Genomic DNA, 24,033 nt, shown 5'->3' with positions numbered 1-24,033 from the left:
AAAACTTTATTCCTCCCAGTCTCTTACATTTTCAAACAACTTACGAGAATCCAGCCCGGTGACAACTTCGATCACCTCCGATATTTCGACATGTGCGCACCCCGACATTTTCAAGACACAGGTGCAGCAAGATCACGCTGTGCAGGGAGGTTTAAAACTTCCGGTATGCGGGTCATATGCAGGAAGGTAACAGATATATCCTAAATAGCTAAAGGCACCACACAAGCGAAGATAATCAATGTCAGGAATTACCGACAGTGAATATTAATTACCAGTGGAAGAGCAAGTAGCATTACCTCTATCCCTCTCCTGTTAAGATCACGGAGAGAGGATGACTCCAAGCATAACTTAGCAAAAACCGCCGTCTCTACTTATAAGGTAATTTGCTGATTTAATCTCAGCTTCTTCGTTAATAACACAATCCAGGTAGCAGGAAGTGTTCGGTAGAATCTCCGTGTTGTTTTATTCCGTAGGATGACTTGCGCCAAGGTAGTGTTCAGGAATAGCAGGTTTTTTCGGCTGCTACAAGCATATGTGACGCTTACGCTTCTATACACGAGTCCTCCACGGTCTTGGTGGTCTGACCAATGTTTGACACGCCACAACTGCAAGGCATGTGGCAGGCACCCGCCTTACGTAAACCTAGATCACCTTTTACAGACCCTAAAAATGCCCTAATTTTAGATGGTGAGAAAAACACTCTTCAAACCATGATTTCGAAGAATACAACTAATCTCGTTGGAAATGCTCCTGCATAATGCTAAAAGACCGTAGATTTCGGTGCCACCTGTTACTTTCATCATTCAAACGATTCACAGTTGGCCTATTGCACATTGCGTGTCTGATCTGTCTTTTATCACAACCATTTTTGCCAAATGTGATTTCGAGGTGGGATAACTCACAGGGGGAGATCACGACGTTGGGATCACGGATTAACTTCAAACTTTGTACACCCTTAGTAGGCCAGTAAAACAACAGAATGTGCTATTAGTAAGGTGCACTACTTTGACAATTCCGAGAAAATCTCAAGAGAAGTTTTACGCGTCTGTTATGTAAATGATGTAATCTGTGGGTAGGTTCCGCATGTTGGAGTTCATGTAAAAAAAAAAAAAAAATAAAACCTGAGTTAATGGAACGACGATGAACTTGAATAAATAGAATGAACAATCACGAAGAAAATGAGAGGATGATAAAAAAAACGCGGTTAGCGTAAGACGAACGTGTATGAGGCGACGGTTCGACTCCCTGTCGAGCTCTCATTTTTGTAGTGCAAGTGTAAATTCTGATACTCAAAAAATTTGCACCTACACTATTCGTTCTTGCTGTATTAGCAACGTCTCACCGCTACGCAGGTTAACTGCTATATGAGGCCTGCCTCTGTGTCTGCAGCTCGAAGCGTCGAGGTGCAAAGTAGTGCCAGGGTACCTTACCAGATTGCATGTGTAAGGGATTTCCAAATCACGACAGGCATACATTTTCAGTAAAACTCTATGCGTTTCTTGATTTACTTGTTGACTGTTATAAATACGAGGGTGAGTCAAATGAAAGCCTTAAATATTTTTTAAATATTATTTATTGTGCAGAAGTGGTTCAAAGCTGTATCACTTTTCAACATAATCTCCCCCACGCTCAATGCAAGTCCTCCAGCGCTTAAAAAGTGCATAAATTCATTTAGAAAAAAATTCTTTTGGTAGTCCATGCAACCACTCATGCGCCGCGTGGCGTACCTCTTCATCAGAATGTAACTTCTTTCCTCCCATAGCGTCATTCAGGGTCACTCGGCGGTTTTCCTTATCTATGGCTTCAACTGCTGCAATGTTCTGTGGAGTCACAACTCGTTCTGCCTGACCTGGATGAGGAGCATCTTCCACTGAAGTCACCCCATTTGCGAACTTCCTACTCCATTCATAGACTTGCTGCTGTGACAAACATGCATCACCGTACTGAACCTTCATTCGTCAATGAATTTCAATATGTTTCACACCTTCACTGTACAAAAACCGAATAACAGAACGCTGTTCTTCCCTGGTGTAAGTCGCAAGTGGGGCGGCCATCTTTATACTGATACTGCGACGGTATGTGCGCGTCTGCACTATGCTGCTACCTACAGGCCATTCTGCACACTGTTTGTAGCACGTGTGGTGTCACCGCCAGACACCCCACTTGCTAGGTGGTAGCTTAAATCGGCCGCGGTCCATTAGTACATCTCGGACCCGCGTGTCGCCACTGTCAGGATCGCAGACCGAGCGCCACCACAAGGCAGGTCTCGAGATACGTACTAGCACTCGCCCCAGTTGTACGACGACGTTGCTAGCGACTACGCTGACGAAGCCTTTCTCTCATTTGCCGAGAGACAGTTAGAATAGCCTTCAGCTAAGTTAATGGCTACGACCTAGCAAGGCGCCATTAACCATTTGTAACGTTGCATGTACCTCAAGATAGAGTCTCACTTGTATCATCCAGAATGCTGTATACCAAAGGACAATATAAAAGTTAAGTGTTCTAGTAGCTACGTTCTTTTCTTTATCACATTCATTACGAATCCTGTTCCAGACTTAACGCCAGACGGCGTGAGTTGACGCGTGCCCTTTCGGCTACTTCACTGTGGACTGGCTGCCTTAACAGTCCACAACAGCACGCTTACCAACTTACAGGATAACGGCACGAAATTTCGATTTGTTATTTCAAATTTAAGGTTTTTATTTGACTCACCCTCGTATGTTTGTTCTAATAACTAAATTTAATTAAAAATAGTAAGTAGTTAAATAACACGAAATTCACAAAAACTTCATGCAAATGCACGTGTTTTTTTTTTTAAATTATATTACCTCTGAAATATCATATAAATTAAATATTATGACCAGCGATGAAAAAAATATAGATTAAATATTAAGTTTGAGTTGGAGTCGAACCGTCGCCGCAAACATATTCCTTTTCCGAAGCTCGTACGCTAAACACAGGACCGTCATGCACACTAACAACTAGCACCTACGCACAGAAAGATCCGTTACGTAATAGACGCGTTAAACTTCTCTTGCGATTTTCTCGGAATTGCCAGAGTAGTGCATCTTACTACTGGGGCATTATGTTGTTTTAATGGTCAACTAAATGAGTACAAAGTTTGAAGTAATTCTGTAATCACAAAGTCGTCGCCTCCTCTTTGTCAGCTGCAAAACTTTCAGAGTATGAGTTGACATGGACTCTATGAACAAAGGCACAAAGTACCCCTTCACGTCTAACCGCATGATGACAACTATCAACCTAAAGCTATAGATCATTGTGAGGTGGCTTGCTAAATATGGCATGTGCTTTCTGCTCTACACATCAAGAAAGGGGAGGCAGGTATCCTTTTCCATCTCCGGAAGCAAACATTCGGGTCGGCTGAATTGAGATATTCTAAAAGTCTGTTTAAATACTACAATAACTTCCAGAGGCCAAACAACAAAAGTATCGTGTACACACCTAAAATAGCAGGCAGGTATCAATGCCGCCGACAACATGGCACGTTGCTCCATCTGAGCGTGAAGGGGTGCTTTGTACCTTGGTTCATACGGCCCACGTCATCTCAGACGCTGGAAGTTTAACAGCGGAGTTAGACCATCTCGAAGTCACCTTTCGGCAGATTGGTTATAGTGAAAGACAGATAGGACATGCGTTGCGGTATCGACCAACCTTGGGTCGATAGGATACGATACTGCAGCTGCTAGTTTGTTCAGAAGAACGATGCAGTGTTCCTTCGGACAGGCTCCACATCCGAAGGAACGGGCAATGCGGGGACTACAGCCTTTATGAAATCCATGAAACGTATTCGCAGTTACGAATACGAACAACGATCAGCTGTACAAGGAAACGACGACAATGAAAATATCTGCCGGACTGCGACTCGAACTCTGGTTTTCCGCGTTACGCGAGCCGTAATCGGTTCGGCTACCCGTGCACGACTCAGGGCCAGACCCAAGCTTAAATATGTCGTCGTTCCTGCGTCACATACTGTACTCATACACACATTATGTAATTTTCGTACAGAGGAGGACATTTTAATTGAAAGTCGCTGCCTGGTATCGGCGGATAAAGAAGACACTGCATTGGCTGTGTTGTTAAGTTTGGATCTGGACGTGTTTCGTGCACAGATAACCAAAGCGGTTAAGGCGACATCTCGCGATAAGCGTGAAACCTGGTTTCGAGTCCCGGTCCGGCACAAATTTTCACTGTCGTCATTCCATTCTACAGCTGATGGTTGTCATATTCACAACTGCGAATACATCTGATGTACCCCATAACGTCTATATTCACCGGAGTGCCCGTTCCTTTGGATATAACCAAAGGAACTTTGCATCGTAATTCAGACTATCGTGAAGATAGTGCAGCTTCCTTATACACTGGTAGTTAATCTTCATATTCAGTAAGTTCTGACGTTGTTCATCTTTCATTGTGTGATGGCGCTAGTTTTTTTTATGGTTTATGTGGTTATTTTGTAATACACTATGCTCTCTCGCTGCATTCGTGCTTTGAAAATGACGGGGTGTGCATCTGTCGAAAATCAGCTGTGGTCGAAAACGTCTCCCGTCTGCCTTCCCGTAACATGTATAAACAGTGAATCTCTTTCTCTCTCTTAAAAAAGAAAAGAAGCTAATATACTACTAGGACGTTAGTAGATAGTTGCCAAAGACCTGATAGGCAGCCGGCCGCTGTGGCCGAGCGGTTCTAGGAGCTTCAGTCCGGAACCGCGCTGCTACTACGGTCGCAGGTTCGAATCCTGCCTCGGGCATGGATGTCTGTGATGTCCTTAGGTTAGTTAGGTTTAAGTAGTTCTAAGTCCTAGGGGACTGATGACCTCAGATGTTAAGTCCCACAGTGCTTAGAGCCATTTGAACCATTTGAACCTGATAGGCATGATGGTTATGTAAATATCATAGCTCGAGCTCTGTAGTATTTGTGTTGTAATAATGTCGTTAATTGTCAAACTTTATGTTCTGTTGACCAATCTATGCTACTTTATTAGTATTTTTATGAATGTTATCCATGGGGGTATACCATTTGTCAACATGTTGTGTGTCATTAGTTTCCTAAAACAATTAGTGCACAACATAAAACACCAACAACATGTCACCATTTACAATTAAATTCCGGAGATGAGGATTACTTTTGTAGACTTTTGCCATTGCTCAGAGTCTCGGGTAGTCTCAATTTTCCGTGACATGCTAGTAAAATTTGGAAATTTGTGGTAAGTTCCTATGAGACCAAACCGCTAAGGTCATCGGTTCCTAGGCTTACACACTACTTACTCTAGCTTAAACTAACTTAGGCTAAGGACAACACATACACCCATGCTCGAGGGAGAATTTGAACCTCCGACAGGGGTAGCCACGCGAACCGTGGCAGGGAGCCCCAGACCGCACGGCTACCTCGCGCGGCGACATGTTAGTACCCTGTTCAAAACACTGAAGTTCATTTGGCAAGCTTTCGGGTGCAGTTGGATTATCAGTGTGCCTTGAAGCAATATTTCTGCTGGTAACTGCCTTGTTTTCTAGGTGGATTGGAGATTGACGCTTAAAGCCACTTTTGATTGTTTATTCTTTCGCACGACGCATTTCGGCAGGACGCTGCCATAACCAGATAGATTACAGTTACATGTACATTGCATTAATCTGAAGTGTGATGACGATTATCTACGGGGTGTGCCGGTGAGGTTATGTACTGAAATTTGACTATTTTTGTTGGAAATTTATTATCGCTGGCCTCAGCCAATTCCACACTACATGGATAAGTTGAAATAGGTAGATATTTCTTTGCTAAAGTGTTTATTCAAGGCATTATGAGGAACCGCCGGAACGTTTGTGTTCTGCGATTCTGTCTACGGGCTTTCATTTGATGTACAGCATATTCGTACGGAATGCATACGCCCAGCTACATGAATTTTCGAAGTTTTTGTAAGCACCATGAACGTATGTTGTCAAGGGACAGGCTTGTCGAAGCCTACTAGACTCGTAGCACGTTAACGCCTTTAGAATGCAAGCGCCCATTCCTAGATAAGAATATTATAAATCTCGTTATCTACACAGCTAAAGGTAAACCTTGCAGTGAATTGAACGACTTGAATGCAACATTCTGGTACATTAAAGCTGTACACTGGATCAGGAGAATAGCAGGGCAAGTCGGATACCGACAGATTGACGATTTGAGTGTGGCCGTCACAAATGTTCACGTGGCTAAATTGGCAGGACACTGATATTCCCGCTCCGAGATATACTCGTAGTTGCAGTTTTTGTGGATGGATTGCCGCTACGAGTCAGAATTTGTTGGCCTACCACAGAAATAGCGTTCGTATTAATGGAACTTTGCTTTTTCTGCGGAACTGTTCTGATTGTACGACTTTTTAAATTAGTCGTGTTGCGCTGTCGTTTAGCCGGATAAAATTAAGTAGGTTGGCGTCAGTTTTTATTTTTTCAATGGAAATTCATCCCAAGTTCCTCAAGGTTCATAAGAACTACACTGCTGCATTTATAACAGTTAATAAATGAGCTACTGAATTCAAACGTGACCGCACTGCTCTTTACTATGATCTACGCGAAGAACGTCCCAGTTACAAATCACAGAAAACGTCTACAAAATAAATTTACCGTATTCGAAGGTCGGAGATTGAAGGTATCTGAAAGACAACTAGAACAAGGAGTTAGGTGTATTTTGCACGAATAAATAACTATCGGAAAGTTTCGTGCAAGCCGGGTACCGCATTTCAAGAATGGTCACAAAAAGTAAAAGCGAGAATATCTATGTCAGCAACGTCTGCACTGTTTTGAAAAGAATTAAACAGATTTTGTGCACCAATTTGCTACTGTGGATGAGATATACGTCCTCCACTTCCCACAACAAACGAAACAGCAGGGGGTGGAAGCTGGTAGACTTTTACCAAAATAGGAAAGTTTGATTTTATCTGTGGGGACGTTATGGCCTCTGTTTTGTGGGATATAAAAAAGGAAACTTTCTTTCTAAATACCCTGCAAATGGTCAAATAACAACTGGCAAATACTAAGCAAGTCTTTTGGACAAATCGGATGGAAAACTGTGAAAACTGGTCTCGGCGGAACAAACGAAACGTTTGTTCTTGTGTTTGCTTTCGATATAGCTTCAACAAATGCGGCACCCATCTTGCATAAAGCTTTCCAGTAATTATTTAGTCTACAAATCTTTAACATAATGCAGCACGTCAGCAACCGTATATGTATAGAAATAAACAATTTTACAGCCTTCAGTTGCAAGGTAATTTTTACTCGTTTACCTAGGTTTCGATTCCAGTAATGGAATCTTCTTCAGAACCTATAAATTAAACCACATACGGACATATATTACTCACTGAAATGCATCATCAGTCTAATGATTGAATAATAAAGAAATCGTGATACTTACAAAAATTAAATTATTTTGAGAGCCAAACACTGGCCATGTCACAGATTAAAAATTAAAACAATAAAGACGCATAATCATAAGGTTATGTCTGTCAAAATTAAAACCATTAAGGCGAACGTAGACGAAGCTACGCCGACCAGAAATAAGGACCAACTGTGAGCGGCACGGAAACTAGGCGTCGCGAGCAGTTCCGCGGCGAGGCTCGGTCGCGGCCAAGCGCATGCGCGAGCGCAAGCGCAAGCGCAGGCGCGAGAGACAAACTGTCTCAAAATTATTTACAGCAAATATACATATAAACAAAATGTGACTGAAAGCCGTCTTACAAATGGACAACCTATCTATTGGTATGGCAACATTAAACAATTTACCTGAGAACAAACTACAAAGCCAAGGTATAAAAAAATTTTTACATTTAAATATTATAGTACGAGGGCGAAGCCCCGCTACAGTAACTAAAAAATTAGTGTCGAAAACCATGCGTGCTAAGCATAAAATGTCTTTAACATAAAAACGCCTTAGCAACTATGTGTCATTACCAAGCATATTACGAAATATAAAGACACACATGTACAATCGCACTATAATAAAGGGACAAAGTAGAAAGGGAAACAGCATCGGCCATTCGAAGCGGTCTGTGGGTCAACTCCACTGGAGTAAAGGTTGAAATCCTTCGAAATAACTTCTATTTTTTAGTTGCAACTGATCATTAAGTAAGTTGTCTCTATCAATAATAAGATGTTTAAAAATTTGCAATTCTTCGAGGGTGTCTAGCCCGCATCCCTTGACTTCATTATGCAAAAGCTCTGCGTCTTTTAGAGGCTTGGGAGCATGCGCCTTTTGGACCAGATGTTCAGCAAATGTAGATCCTCGGGTTCCATCACCGCTTTTTGTCGGCAGATGCCTGTTTTCAAAATTACCTTGCAACTGAAGGCTGTAAAATTGTTTATTTCTATACATATACGGTTGCTGACGTGCTGCATTATGTTAAAGATTTGTAAATTTGTACCTGCCGAGGCAAGTAAAGCAGCTAACAGATATATGGACATAGTGTATAAGATACTGAAAACAGGTATGGCAATATCTTTCATTAAGCAATGCAAGCTGTCAAATGTAGTACGTGATTTTGTAAAAGGCTATATTAATAACAAAGTTTGTAATAAGTCCCCTAGTCTTAAAAGGAAACTCGTGCACCAGATTTTAAATGAAAGAAGTGCTGAGTTGTAATCCAAGAAAGACAGCTTGAATGAAGAAGCTTATGAACTGTATCTTGAACTTTCAAAAATTTTTAAGACTACCTTTAATTTTCAAATTGATTCTTTTTGGATGCATATTAGTTTACGGTTAGCAAACCGTAAAACCGAAATTAGTGTTAGACATGAAAGAAAGCTAGCCAAATTATTAAATTGTGTTGAGGTTTCTGGCGTTCATAACACATGTAATGGGGCGGCCGCCCTACCCCAATTTTACGAACGCGTAGTGAATAAGACTAATATTTGTTTCTCCGAAGCTGAGAACGAGCTTTTATGTAAAGGTTTCAAGTTTAATGTACAACCTAAATGTACTTCTCAAAGTGTAGAAAATTTAATTGTCGACCTCAAAGTTGGGCTTGATTGTTCTAAAATAGCAAAAAATGCGCAAACAAGAATAGCTTATGACGCCTGTAAAATTGTCCAAAAAGATTACTCTGTTCAAAATGCTGTTTCTACTGTACATCAAACGTTGAAGAGCATTAATCTTAAGCTTAAAAATAATGAAGCACTGATAACTAATGCTGACAAAGGCAATTCCCTAATTGTCGCCCACAAAAGCGAATACATCCGTAAAACGGAAATGTTTTTTGAGGAAAATGGCATCGTGCCAATCGAGGTGGACCCCACACCCGTGATCCAAAAAGAGATAAGGTCGGCTCTTAGCAGTACAAAAAAGTTAATCGGCGAGTTTTATAAAAAATGCCTTATAAACATGAATCCGAAACCACCTATTTTGAGAAGCCAGTTCAAGGTTCACAAAATTTCCCATCCTATCCGTCCGATCGTTCACAGTACCAAAAGTGCATACCACAAACTAGCTAGGTTCCTACACCGTAAATTGAAAGAGAATTTTGAGTTTGAAAAAAAACTTCTCCGTCAAAAATTCGGTAGACGTGGCCAACAAACTTAAAACTTTAGCCAATTAGAGAGTCAAAGCTAGATTATCATAATTCATCTTCCTTGCCAAGACTTGTAAATCGCCCAGTGATTGTTTTTCTGCGCTAATAGATACCACAATTATTAGTGCTGTTACAGTCAGTACAAACATAAAAATTGATAAAGACAAGGAAACAATAAAAATGACAGGACTGCTTATTTGACTGATGATACTGGAGTAAAAGCCATCATTGGACTTTTGTTGTTAGCAGGATCTATTCGCTCAGGTGACCAAAACATGCCCGACTTATGGACTATACAGGGAATGGAAATTCAAGTTTTTCCAACAACATTCACTTTGAATCGTTTCCTATTCCTTCTGAGGTACATGCGGTTCGATAACAAACACGGGACCTCAACATAAACAACAAGACAAACTGGCACCTGTTTGGTTTATGTTTAAATATTTCACACACAACTGCAGAGTCAATTACATACCTTCTGAATATTTGACAGTAGATGAGCAGCTTATTCCATTCGAGGTCGCTGTAACTTTCGACAGTATTTGCCGAGTAAACCGACCAAGTATGGACTCAAAGTCTTCTCTCTAACAGATGCGAAAACTTGGTACACTATTTCCATAGAGATTTACGTTGAAAATCAGCATAATGGCCCACACAAGTTGTCCACATCTGCAGCTGATGTGGTTACGAGACTAGTAGAGACACTGAATGGCACAGGTTTGAACGTAACTGGAGATAACTGGTTTCCTAGTATTCCTCTTGTCCAAAGATCGTTGGAGAAAAGCCTGACATATGTCGGTATGCTGAAGAACAAGCGAGAGGTTCGTTCCCAATTTGTGGCTAAGTAGAGAGATGTGAAATCTATGTCCCAAAGAAGAATACAGATGTACTGTTAATTTCTTCTATGCACCTGGAAGATACATCAACAGACCGTATTTCCCTTGTAAACAAGAAACCAAACATAATTATATTCACATTTTACAACGACAAAAAAGGGAGTGGGGGATTGATGTAGTGGACAAGTTGTGTACCACATATTCAATTGCAAGGAAGTGCAATAGACGATATTCTTTCGCATAATTGATCTAGCTGCAATTTTTAGAAGCAATAACCCTGAAAAGAAAATGACAAGGAAGGATATATTTTTTTTTTTTTTTTTTTTTTTTTTTTTTTTTTTTTTTTTTTTTTGGGGAAACTGGATTCGGCTTGGTGCCAAACCAACTAAAGAAGAGGGCAGTTATGGGTCACTTAACCAGAGAAATTCGCCAAAGAGCAACAAAAATGAGTGGATCAACATCTGCTGTCAATAACAAACCAAAAAGATCTGTCAGCTGTCAAAATGAGGTGCATCATTTGCCCTAAAAATAAGGTTGTAAAAACTCGGTTTGCTTGTCATCAGTGTGGAAAATGTATGTGCATGAAACAATTGATTGCTGTCTGTGATCAGTGTCTGGAAGGTGCCGGCCGAGCCGTTCTAGGTGCTTCAGTCCGTAACCGCGTGACTGCTACGGTCGCAGGTTCGAATCCTGCCTCGGGTATGGATGTATGTGATGTCCTTAATTTTAGTTAGGTTTAAGTAGTTCTAAGTTCTAGGGGACAGATGACCTCAGATGTTAAGTCCCATAGTGCTCAGAGCCATTTGAACCATTTGCCTGGAAGGTAATTGTAAAGAGTCATCAGAAGAAAACTGTTGAATGAGTTAATGTCCAGTTTATATCGTGTAAACGTAACTGTAGTTATTACCTGCTTTCTAATGTAATAAAATGTATTATTTCTTCAAATAAGCATTAATTGCTTCAGAGACGTAACTGTAGTTATTACCTGCTTTCTAATGTGATAAAATGTATTATTTATTCAAATAAGCATTAATTGCTTCAGTTTCATAATTTATGTGGTTATCTCTACATTATCTTTTTAAATAACCTAGTTATTAATATTCGACGTATGTAGCAACATTAAAACATCATTAGGATCCACTGGACTCCACGCTACCACTTGTGTAAAATAATGCCACGTTAACAAAGGAAAGTTGATCACTAATCTTCGAATACCGCGCTGTAACTTTCTAGATGTTATCATCTGTCATGATTTCTGGGACTTCATGATTATCTACGCGAGTGAAGTGTAGTGCCACCACGTTTGAATTCGGCTAGGCATTTATTAACCATTATAAGTGCAAGAGTGATGCCTACATTTTACAATTCATCCACTTCATTGACTACGCAGCAGGACTGATTTAATTAACTTCACTTATATGGCGTTCTCGACTTCAAACAGGAGCGGAAGAGCGGCGTGACACGACGTTACATCGCATGACGATGACGAGTGCGAAACTGGAGGGGACATTACTCGGCTGAAAACGTGAGAACGTCAGCGTAAACAACGAGACAGGAAGTCGCAGCGAGAATGCAAGACCGCTCAAAACGGATCGTCCCAGTTCCTTCTGCAGGATGGACCGCCGCTTCGTCGTAGGTCAGCGTCCCAGTGAGGGGAAAAAAGGCGGAAAACACCGTTAGCCTTGGTGTGACGTCGACAGCCGGTCTTTTCGGGGCCACGTATTCTAACTGTGTCACGTCGCTCCTGCTTGCATTACGGAAAAGTCCCTTACGTAAGACGCACGCCAGCTAACGCCGTACGATATATGCGTGTCTCACCTTGTATAGTCCGAATGTTGACACCAGGAATCACCTCACAGCAAAACCCTGCACAAAGAAAAAAAACATTATCAGCACTGAGATAAAGAATAAATTGTAATGCAATAAGAGCAAATTGTGCTTGGAAAAATGGTTGTAAGCTAGCTTTCGACACCGCCACTTGTGAAGTATGCGCATTGCCAACGACTTACAAATTAATGCGGACGTTTAGTACTGATGTTATCTCTGGTTAAGACCTTAGAATCAGAATACACTACTGGCCATTAAAACTGCTACACCAAGAAGAAATGCAGATGATAAACGGGTATTCATTGGACAAATATATTATACTAGAGAAGAAATGCAGATGATAAACGGGTATTCATTGGACAAATATATTATACCAGACAAGAAATGCAGATGATAAACGGGTAATCATTGGACAAATACATTATACTAGAACTGACATGCGATTTTCACGCAATTTGGATGCATAGATCCTGAGAAACCAGTACCCAGAACAACCACCTCTGGCCGTAATAACGGCCTTGATACGCCTGGGCATTGAGTCAAACAGAGCTCGGATGCCGTGTACAGGTACAGCTGCCCATGCAGCTTCAACACGATACCACAGTTCATCAAGAGTAGTGACTGGCGTATTGTGACGAGCCAGTTGCTCGGCCACCATTGACCAGACGTATTTAATTGGTGAGAGATCTGGAAAAACTGCTGGCCAGGGCAGCAGTCGAACATTTTCTGTATCCAGAAAGACCCGTACAGGACCTGCAACATGCGGTCCTGCATTATCCTGCTGAAATGTAGGGTTTCGCAGGGATCGAATGAAGGGTAGAACCACGGGTCGCAACACATCTGAAATGTAACGTCCACTGTTCAAAGTGCCGTCAATGCGAGCAAGGGGTGACCGAGACGTGTAAGCAATGGCAACCCATACCATCACGCCGGGTGACACGCCAGTATGGCGATGACGAATACACGCTTCCAATATGCGTTCACCGCGATGTCGCCAAACACAGATGCGACCATCATGATGCTGCAAACAGAACCTGGATTCATCCGAAAAAATGACGTTTTCCCATTCGTGCACCCAGGTTCGTCGTTGAGTACACCTTCGCAGGCGCTCCTGTCTGTGATGCAGTGTCAAGGGTAACCGCAGCCATGGTCTCCGAGCTGATAGTCCATGCTGCTGCAAACGTCGTCGAACTGTTCGTGCAGATGGTTGTTGTCTTGCAAACGTCCCCATCTGTTGACTCAGGGATCGAGACTTGGCTGCACGATTCGTTACAGCCATGCGGATAAGATGCCTGTTATCTCGACTGCTAGTAATACGAGGCCGTTGGGATCCAGCACGACGTTCCGTATTACCCTCCTGAAACCACCGATTCCATATCCTGATAACAGTCATTGGATCTCGACCAACGCGAGTAGCAACGTCGCAATACGATAAACCGGAATTGCGATAGGCTACAATCCGACCTTTATCAAAGTCGGAAACGTGGTGGTACGCGTTTCTCCTCCTTACACGAGGCATCACAACGTTTCACCAGGCAACGCCGGTCAAGTGCTGTTTGTGTATGAGAAATCGGTTGGAAACTTTCCTCATGTCAGCACGTTGTAGGTGTCGCCACCGGCGCCAACGTTGTGTGAATGCTCTGAAAAGCTATCATTTGCATATCACAGCATCTTCTTCCTGTCGGTTAAATTTCGCGTCTGTAGCACGTCATCTTCGCGGTGTAGCAATTTTAATGGCCAGTGGTGTACAAATACTTTGTTTCCAAATCAAGTCACTGACACTGTGTAACTTTGCTTTCATGCTACTGTAGTGTGTGCTGCATGCTAATTTACATCTTCTTGAACTACTTCCCAGTCTTAACTACACGTGTGTGCAGGACGTAAGAACGAAAGTAACTTTCGCAATTATGTTGCACTGCGAAGTAACTTAGCCCGACGAAATTCGGACTATATATAGAAAAAAATGTTACTGCATAGTGCAAAAGGTGACTGTAGAGAATTCGCAGAGAGACCAACAGAAATGACACTTTTATTCGAGGACAAAAATTATATTGAAGTACCGAGATTTATGAAGGTCGCCAGGATATAACTAAAGCGGGGACATGGTTCTTAATAGGATGCGAGATAACCACGAACAGCAGTAGTTGCTCTGCAACGAGCTCCCATGCTGGTCACAGGGTGATGAGGAGTTCTTTTGGCAGATAGTTCCATTCCTCAACCAGCGCGGCTGACAGGCGCTGCATAGTCATTGGTGTTTGTGGACACACTGCAGTATCCTCCCCAACGCACACCACACGTGATGGGTGGGATTTAAGTAGGGGAAACGGCCAGGCCAGTCCATTCGCGAAAAGCCTTCTCGTTCCAAGACCTCCTCCACATGAGCTATTCGACGCTGTTACTCTTTGTCAGCCATAAAAATGAAATCAGGGGTGAATGGATCCCTGGAAAGACGCACATGGGAAAGGAGTACAGTGCCACAGCAATGTTGTCTGGTGAGTGTACCGTGCTCAGAGATCTGGAGGTCAGTAAACCCACGCAATATGATACCTCCCCACACCATAACACCTGGCCCACCAAAACGATCATGTTCGACGTTGTTCCCGGGGTCATTACGTGTTTCCACCTCTCGCCATATGAGGGTATGTCCAGAATCACCACAGACTGAATATGGTCTGCCGGCCCGAGTGGCCGTGCGGTTTTAGGCGCTACAGTTTGGAACCGCGAGACCGCTACGGTCGCAGATTCGAATCCTGCCTCAGGCATGGATGTGTGTGATGTCCTTAGGTTAGTTAGGTTTAAGTAGTTCTAAGTTCTAGGGGACTGATGACTTCAGAAGTTGAGTCCCATAGTGCTCAGAGCCATTTGAGCCAATATGGTCTCATCCGAGTGGAACATGCAACCCCACTCCTCGTTAGTCCAGTCCCTATGCTCTTGGCTCCATCGTGAAGGCCGCCGCCGATGTGAGGATGGCAAAGAGTCCACCGCAATGTAGTCGCTATGCCACTGTGGAGCGTGGGATTCCGTGTCTTGCAGTCCTGGTAAGTGTGGTTGAAATTGTATCCGTTGTTCGAAGTGGGTCACGTCTGGTAACTGGCCGTGGTCGACCATCTACCCTTCTTCGGGGCCGGCCAGAGTGGCCGAACGGTTATAGGGGCTTCAGTCTGGAACCGCGCGACCGCTACGGTCGCAGGTTCGAATCCTGCCTCAGGCATGAATGTGTGTGATGTCCTTAGGTTAGTTGGGTTTAAGTAGTTCTAAGTCCTAGGGGACTGATGACCTCAGAAGTTAAGTCCCATAGTGCTCAGAGCCATTTTGAACCTTCTTCGGGCAGCAGTGGTTGTGGTTCGGAACGCTCCCCACGTACGTTAAACAATTCTGTGAGCAGTACCAACCTCCTGGACTACACTCGTTGCATTTCGTCCTTATTTCAGTTTCCCGATGATTATTACCCGTGTGAAGTCGTCCAAATGTTGCCTCCGGGCTATGTTGCAAAGAAGAACGCCTCCACAGTGCACCCTAACTGCGCTCTGATTGACACACACTGTCTTATCCGGTTCCTTCAAGTGCGCCATGTTGCGGGGGCATCCCTATTTGCCGCTATTGACACATTGACCTCACGCCATGTGACGTCCAATTTTCTGTGAACGACTGGGGAACTTCTGGCAACATGCTTCCGTACTTTAATTTATTTCCACCAAATAGTTCAGATGTTATGGTACTTTATCTATCTCGTCCTTAAGTTTTGCAGGGCGGCGTATTTTACACTCAATCATAAGAGCTACAAATAATGCAAAGGGCTTCGAACAATGGTGTGTAACTGGGACAAAGGTCAATGTATACATAAATAACCTGGAACGGAACTCCTTCTCACATAAAGCACAAATCACGAGAAAAAGGAAGCACTAACAGTGATATTCACGTCGTTGTATCTCTAGGCTATGGTGATCAAACTTCGCTTGAGATGACGAGAAAACAAGACGAAAATATAACTGCAGAATGCGACAAAGATGAAAACGTACATCTCACATTTTTAATTATTTATCTCCGTTCATCAAAATGTATATGATCAAGTATATTGCACCATGTATGGTTTAGTATTGTTATTTAACAACCGTTGGCCAACTGCATTACTACAGTGAATTCACCTGCTGTTTTTTGCAGCTTGAAACGATATATTTGCATTTATTTTTCTACAAGAGGCTAATATTTTTCTTTATATTAATTTTCTAGACAAGTACTGATTTGTCACATTAATGCAAATCTGTTCCTTTTTTTCTTTTTTTCGATCTTTTTCTTCGTCATTTTCTCCGTCAGTGGTTCCGTATGGATGTTGCAAGACATGTTTCAGATTCCATCGAAGAGAACTTCCTCCATTTTATTTTATTTTATTCTATTTTTTTGAGAAAGTGGCCAGTCGCCTGACCAAACACGTTGCGCTACGGTGCCGGCAAATTCCTGTAGACCGGGGACCGCGTTAACTTGTCGCGTAAGTACTACAGGCAGAATAAACACCATTGCTAAAATTAATCAGTTTATCTGCATAACATTAAAATACACAAGTGTAGGCATCTCAGGATGGCACCGAATAGTGAAAATGATTTTGGAAAGTGTTTACAGATGTGAAATATTTCCAGAAAGTAAAAATGAAGTGGGTGGTAAAGGTTCTACGTAGCTATGTGCCAATCAGACGTATTACAGGAATTATAGAAAGTGAAGGATACTGTAATTATAAAGATTTGAGTATCTAATTTCAGATTAAGAAATAATGATATTCGTTTTAATACACTCCGTAATGCTTACTGTCAAGGTGGCACACTGCAGAAGTAGTTATCAAATCATTTTATCATTGCCCAACACGAGATGTTTAAGCCACACGCACAAAAGGAAAGAAGGATATCTTTTCGACGAGATTGCGTTAACTCTCTCTTAATGGAGAATTATTACGTGTGCCCCACGACTCCCTCCTGCCAGTTCCTACTGTTAGTTCGTAAACAATGGGTGCTTGACAAACATCTTGTACGTCACACGTCGGATTACGATCGTATTAACTGCACGTGAGGGCTGTATTTTAGGCTCTGGCTGAATGCAGTCAGCTGGTGGTTGTTTTCGATTTGCTATACAAATATATTCCGTTTGTGGGCAAGCGTCTGTGATTCACAGATGTACCTTGCGTTCATCCCTCTCCCAACATGCACCCGATTACGTGTAACAGAATTCCATCAGAAAGAACTGAAAAGAAGGCGCGACTTGGTAGCTAGGGCTGAAGCAGTGATTTAGGAGAAGGAAATGTCACGAAGTCACGAAAGCGTCCAATCACAAGAATATAAGAGGACAGGTCAAGTTATCGGTGGTTGACCAGGAACTGTAAGATCTCCGTCACCATACTTGTCTCGCAATACTGATCAAACTCTGAAGTTCTCAAATTAAAATAGAAAGGTCGTAGCACTCACAAGTACGAGATCACGATTAGTGGCACGCGATCCCTCCATAACAGTCTATTGTCGCACACCATGGTCTACTGTTTCGAAGGAAGGTTAGGAGTTCAACGTCCCACCGGCGTCGAGGTCACTAGAGAGAGAGAGAGAGAGAGAGAGAGAGAGAGAGAGAGCACAGGCTGAGTCGGACACGCCACAAGAAGGAAATCGCCCTTGGCCTTGTAGAGGGAACGAACTTGGCATTCATTCGCCTGCAGTGTTCAGAGAAACCACGGCTAATCTAGGGCAGGATACTTAGATGGGGATTTGAGCCACCTTTCTGCTTGACGTAGTCTCAGGCTTGCTCAACCATTGCGTTCAGGTGTAGTTGTACATTACGGTCATGTGGCTACTTTTCTCCTTCAGTGTACGCCATGTACAGACGTGGAGGCTCCACTGATTGTACATTTGAGAGTTAGCCTTGTTCACTTACAGAAGTACACGACAGGTTTTTAATTTATATACTGTTTTCACAAATCTGCAAAATCTTACGTTTTTCAAGAAAAATTTGAGACGAAAGTTTATCTTCTTCAAATAATTACAGATGTACTATCACGAACCATCTTTAATTCTCTCGACACAAAACGAAAGTTTGTTCCTATAAGGGAACGCAGAGAAGGTTTTATTATTGGTGCTTCACCTACATTGAAATTCTGAAAAGTTGAATCCTCACCAAGCACAGAGTTATTCGTTAATTTGGCGTTATATGCTGCTATAAGTAGTTGTTCAACTATACTTTCCAAGATCTGCTCCCTCACACCATTTAATCTTCAATGTTCTCAGTGTTTTTAACATGGCACTAATTTCAGTTAGTGGACTTTGGTTCCACAATATAGTCACAATTTTTGCTCTAGTCGGCGTAGCTATCCAACGCATCTTCATATCGTTCATAACAGCTATGCTACCAAGCATTCATTAACTGTAATTCATAAGAAATAAATATGGGAAAACATGAATGACATACGATGCCGAAAAATCGGGCAAGAAGAAACAAGGTGGTGAACAGAAACAAAAATTTCAGAAAAGTTCTATGCTGTCGTGTCGTAAGACAAATGGGAATATCATTCGAAGATTTGTTTGTCTTGTTGGTAGTGAATCAATCTAACAGGAAAATCATGAATTTCAAAGTTATTGGCACTGTCAGTTGATGTTATGTTCACTCTACGACAAACATCGGATGTGGTGCTGAATTTGCTTACTTCGTACTTTATTTGTAAATACCAATCTAAATTGTGTTATTTTAAGTATGTGGTAAGAAAATTTGCAATCCCATTTCATTAACCGAAATTTCAGTTTTGAAGTATACTTTAATCTGACCTGTGTCTCGGCTAATTCGAAGTATAGGATTGAATTTTCCGGAATTTGTAGGGTGAATAGAAAGAGTAATCGTTAGCGTTTCTTCAGAATAGGGCTAGGAAATTGACGGAAATGAAGAATCATCTGGCTGCTCTCAATCCAGGAGATTGTATTTGTTCATTAGAAGGCGAAGGTTATGTTGATGTTTTTTGTAACAAAAAAGGGCGATTAATCACGTTCATTATAATGGAGGAGTCATGTTTCATTCAAGGAAATACTATTCGAAAGGTCTTCCTTACTTCTGGGTGTACGACTTGTAAATGCAAAAACATTATTTTCCATCATGTCAGTGACTTAATGTATTAATAACAAACAAAATTCATCAGTTTAACGTTACACTAAGGAAATTAGAGGTATAGCACCTTTAATTTGGCAAACTAATTAAAGAACAACATTCATGCAGTATTTTTAGTTTTTGTATAGAATATAAGCGTTTTTTTTAACCAGATAAATTTTGTTTCTTATTCTCTTGCATCTAAAAAGATTTTGTCATGTCCCTATTAGCTCCAAAGTCCAATAAATATAAAAAATAATAAGATTGGCAGTGCTGTTTCTATTCATTCCTCTCTGTGGGGCGAACGAAAACATCAAGTTCCGGTTTTTCTATTTATAAAAGCATGAGTTTGATACCAAATCTAATTGTAAGACTTAAATTAGGCACAGAACCTATAATCCTATATAATTTTGATTTTAATATTGCTTTTTAAAGTTAGCAATTATTTTATTTTAAAATTGAAAACTGTTTCCATTCACCCCACTTTACGGCACCACTGAAAAAAATGTAAATATATTATAGATGATATACAAATAAATTCGAGAATACATGCGATGTTTAATGGGAATGCCTTAATAAATACTCGGATAAAAGATCTTTTGTTTGTGTCTTGTATCTACTTTTTCGTTGCACAAACCGTATATACCATTTGTTCTAGGCGGAACAGGCGGTTTGGAAATTCACCGCCGTTTAATTGCATGAATCGCACGCATGTAATCTTGATGGGTATGTACTGTCTGCTTCTATTCCATTCGGCAAACCGTAGTGATTATACTTTCTTTTGCGGCCGATCATAGTGCACTCTTTAAGATGACGGTTGAATATTTTCTGGTAAGGTAATACATCATTCAGGTATTCGACTAAGTTTATTACGCGTTTGACTAAACTGTCCACAGTTTTATGGCGAGAGATGGCACTGTGCCCCGATGCATAGTTATTCATTGCCATATCTGTTTGCATATCCCGATGTCTTGACCGTCTTAGAGCGTCATTTGTAGATTTCTCCATTCTTAACGCCGTTAGGGCTTTTTCTTTTATTATAGCCCTATACGCATTTGACAATCATTAATTTGTTCATCCTTCATTTGGCTTTGTCTGGAACCGCACGACCGCTACGGTCGCAGGTTCGAATACTGCCTCGGGCATGGATGTGTGTGATGTCCTTAGGTTAGTTAGGTTTAAGTAGTTCTAAGTTCTAGGGGACTGATGACCACAGCAGTTAAGTCCCATAGTGCCCTAGAGCCATTTGGACCATTTTTTTCATTTGGCTTTTTCCGTGGCCCGTTTGTGAGAAATATCTGTTTAACGTCAAATCTCTAGGAAACAGAGAACCATTCTAGAGACGTCAGAAGGATCGAGGAAAAACGCCTAAACGCCACACCAAGCTTAGCACAGCTATTGCATTTGGCCTACCTGCCTGCTACATAAACGCTGTATCTCTCTCTCTCTCTCTCTCTCTCTCTCTCTCTCTCTCTCTCTGTGTGTGTGTGTGTGTGTGTGTGTCTCCACCTCTCCACGCGTTGGTCAAAAATAGCAGCCCTAGAGCGTGAAAAACAGCACAACCATCCGCCTGTAGGTCGTGCATATTTGGAACACCAGTATTTCACTGAGTTTTTTTTTTATGACCCCGAATTCTTCGCACGCACGTTATTCTTCTAGGGACTTCGCTGGTTATTACACCTATACTTGACAGTCTGACGTATATTAGCGGAACAACAACAGAAGTGACAGCAGTTTAGTAAAGAGCTATCTTGGTGTGTGTGTGTGTGTATGTAAGAGGGCACGCATCTCGCACCTCTTCACAATGGTAAACAATCTATTCATAATTCAGATTCCGTCACAGAACTTGTAGGTTTTAAGTGTCTTCAGTACTGAGCCACGGTTCATTGGGAAATTCTGCAGTAACCACAACAGTCAATCTCTTCCTACGACTATTAGGAGGCTCTCCGATGAAATAGCAGTAACCACTAGTGCTTAGTGTTCATTTTTTGTGGTACAGCACCTGACACGCCAACACCACCAGTGAGAACATATCATACCCACAACAGAAATTCCAGTTTCTCTGTACGCCCGTGTGTTTAAAAAAACTGTGACTACTGGAATACGAAAATGAAAATGAGAGAATGAAACACGATGCTGACACACAGCTTACTCCTCACGCATAGGATTAAGGGGCCGCTGAACCTTACGTGCCCATCCGAGGAAAGGGTCACCATCAACGACGTCATAGATCTTTACTCATGCAGTCAGTGTGTACAGGTTTGGAGTTTAACTAAGGCCAGTGGTGTACAGTCATGTTAATAGGAACTGTCCGCTACCACCTCTATTTTTTTGCCGCCACGTACTGCTGATAAAACTTCATACTTCACCAGAATCGGAACTAGTACTGTTCGGATTGGCGCTACAGTGTCTGTGACTTCAGTTACGTAAATGGAGCAGTTATATGATAACTTTCTGATCCACAAATGTGAAAACGTCAGAATGTTAGCAATGTGAAACGAACCAATCAATAAAAATATATCAGTGGTAGACCGAAAGATTAAGCGACAACTCAGCGTAGTTTTAGGACGTGAAGGTAGTTAGAGCAACTAAGGTTTTTCTTACAGTTTATTATGTTTCCACTTTCTGAAAATATACCTGTAAAGATGCACGATTACAGATACTTCCATATGTATTTTTGATTAAATGTATTCCAGTCATTTGGAGTATAGCAGTATAGCCTGTTCATGGCTATGACAGTACAGACTTATCTCCTTCATGGGAAGACAGAAATATTCTTCTGCAGGCAACTATCTTTTGTTCTGACGGCAGCAACGAGATTTCTTTCTTCTAAGTAGTGAAGCATACTCTATTTCTGTTCTGTGTCATGTTTTATTCCCAACGTATATTTTCTTAACTTTTCCCCCAGTGACAGTGTCTCACAGTAACTTTCCACAATCTATTAATCAATAAATTAACGCTCCAAAAAATCAACAGTAGTTCAGTTTGCGATTTATAAATAATTCAAGCACGCAATATGCAGTCTGTGTGCTTTTCAAAATTCCAGTTTATGTGCCGAAGCTAATAATTTCCTCCGCATATTGCTCATATTTCAGTAATGTGACTAGTGTTTCATCTCTAAAGACTTTAACCAAAATATTCCTTCTTCAAAGTAGTTCACTACGCAACAATGCAGAGCGTATATGGTATTGTATTTAAGGAAGATTCTAAATAAAGTTTAGAAAACGTACCGTCATGAAAAAATTCTTTTCACGTGTTACAACGTAAGTTTTTGTTATAAAAAAAATAAAAATGAATAAAAAATTAAAAAAAAACAGAAATGGCATTTTTGTGGGCTAACAACTGCAATAGGATATCTAGAAAGTGCACGTTAATTTCATTACAGTGTAAAGACCACTGTATACTCAGTAGTCATTATCGAAACCAAGATGTAGGCTAAGAATCGGAGATGAAAACAATGAAATCCTGCGTGTTTCGCTTTATCGTATTTTGGGAGACGATAGCGAAACGGCACTGGACTTACTTTTTAACTATTACGCCAGGCTTCTATGTGATATACTAGATGGACATCGCGGAGAGAAGCAATAGCATTGCTTCTGCAAGGAATGTGAAAGCCGCTTTCGCGTTGAAACGGAACAACATGAAGCAACAACACACATACCCTCACGTCCACTGCTGTTTAACGTGTTGCTGGAGAACAGAACCCGTGCTCAGTGATAGATAGTAGGCAAAATTTACACCGAAACAAACTGCGGCACCTGGCAAGCAGGCGGGTTGTATCTTCCTCTGTAAATATTAGGTTCTGCGCTCCACCACATCATCATATACTGAACACATTTCAATCTTACGAACAACAAACGCAAACTAAGGAATGTAAGACAGTAAAATAAATAAGCTCATATGGTCTCAACTTGCCAAAAGAGCTTGCAGGTCAATCACGTGTTCTGCTCAGTTATCAGCAAACTGTCATGTAAAGGAATTTAGTATGACCCATGTCACAATACCACTTTTTCAGCGCCACAATGTCACACAAAGATTGTCATTAGTCCAACTGCATGGAATAAAATATCGCATCTGCTGTGATTTGTGTTACAATCGTACTAGTAAATACTTCTGGTGACTTCTCGGCCCGGCCGTTGGTGGCCGAGCGGTTCTGGCGCTACAGTCTGGAACCGCGCGACCGCTACGGTCGCAGGTTCGAATCCTGCCTCGGGCATGGATGTGTGTGTTGTCCTTAGGTTAGTTAGGTTTAATTAGTTCTCAGTTCTAGGGGACTTATGACCTCAGCAGTTGAGTCCCATAGTGCTCAGAGCCATTTGACCCATTTGTGACTTCTCGGAGCCTGGAAAAGGAGGGAGTGAAGGAAGGAAGATTAATGTCCCGTAGATGATGGAATCATTAGAGGCTGAAACTAGCTTTTATAGGGAAAGAACAGTTAAGAATACCAATATCCTGGCAATCATCTTAATCGGTTCAGGGGAAACACGAAAAACGTATATCAGGACGGTCGAACGACACTTTGCACCTTGCTCCTACCGAATACGGGTCCAGTGCCTCTGTGACTGCGCTACCTCGATGGTAGACATTGCTTTCTATCTTATCGTCGTCCTTCCACGATAGTAAAACGATAGGTACTTTTTTCAGATACACAGTGAAATCTGACGGGTAGACGCTTCAGCTTACAAATAAAATACTGTAGGTTGTCGAAAC

General features: G+C 41.6%; 1 protein-coding gene across 2 annotated transcripts in view; it reads right to left on the bottom strand.

Annotated features, from left to right (window-relative positions):
* The window catches only part of LOC126248489 (elongation of very long chain fatty acids protein AAEL008004-like), a 666,835-nt gene that overhangs the window by 530,083 nt on the left and 112,719 nt on the right, over positions 1-24,033 (bottom strand). For both annotated transcript variants that reach the window (XM_049949514.1, XM_049949516.1), the window contains exon 2: positions 12,211-12,258. The gene's annotated coding sequence lies outside the window, so the exon portion shown is untranslated. The remainder of the gene's footprint in view (positions 1-12,210; positions 12,259-24,033) is intronic.

Source organism: Schistocerca nitens, chromosome 3, assembly GCF_023898315.1.
Source record: "Schistocerca nitens isolate TAMUIC-IGC-003100 chromosome 3, iqSchNite1.1, whole genome shotgun sequence".
NCBI lineage: Eukaryota > Metazoa > Arthropoda > Insecta > Orthoptera > Acrididae > Schistocerca > Schistocerca nitens.
This window is presented reverse-complemented; position numbering and strand designations above follow the sequence as displayed.